Source organism: Tupaia chinensis, unplaced genomic scaffold (assembly GCF_000334495.1).
Source record: "Tupaia chinensis unplaced genomic scaffold, TupChi_1.0 Scaffold000361_2, whole genome shotgun sequence".
Classification (NCBI taxonomy): domain Eukaryota; kingdom Metazoa; phylum Chordata; class Mammalia; order Scandentia; family Tupaiidae; genus Tupaia; species Tupaia belangeri.
The window spans coordinates 1,175,121-1,175,458 of record NW_006159858.1 but is presented as its reverse complement, the minus strand read 5'-3'; positions in this window follow the sequence as shown (position 1 = coordinate 1,175,458).

Here is a 338-nt window from a genome sequence, read left to right as displayed (position 1 = left end):
GATCCATCCCCCCAACCCCCATCCCGAAATAACCCAGAGACTTCCCCTACCCCCACCCCAAATTATTATTTTGAAGGCGCTAGATCTGGGGACGGAAAGGGGGAGGGGGAGAAATCGGAAACCGAGGACAACCCAAAAGGACTCACTTTGCCTGATGACTCAACGCAACTAATAATCATCTCCCTCTCAGTGTGTCTCTCTCTGCGGGCTTGTCAGTGAGTCCGGCTCTCGCTGCTGGCAAAGGCGGCCGAGAGAGGAGAGGCTGGAGGTGACAGCTTGGGCGGCCGCCGCGGTTCCTCCTGCGGGCGGTCCCCAGCACCTGTTCCTTCTCCGCGCCT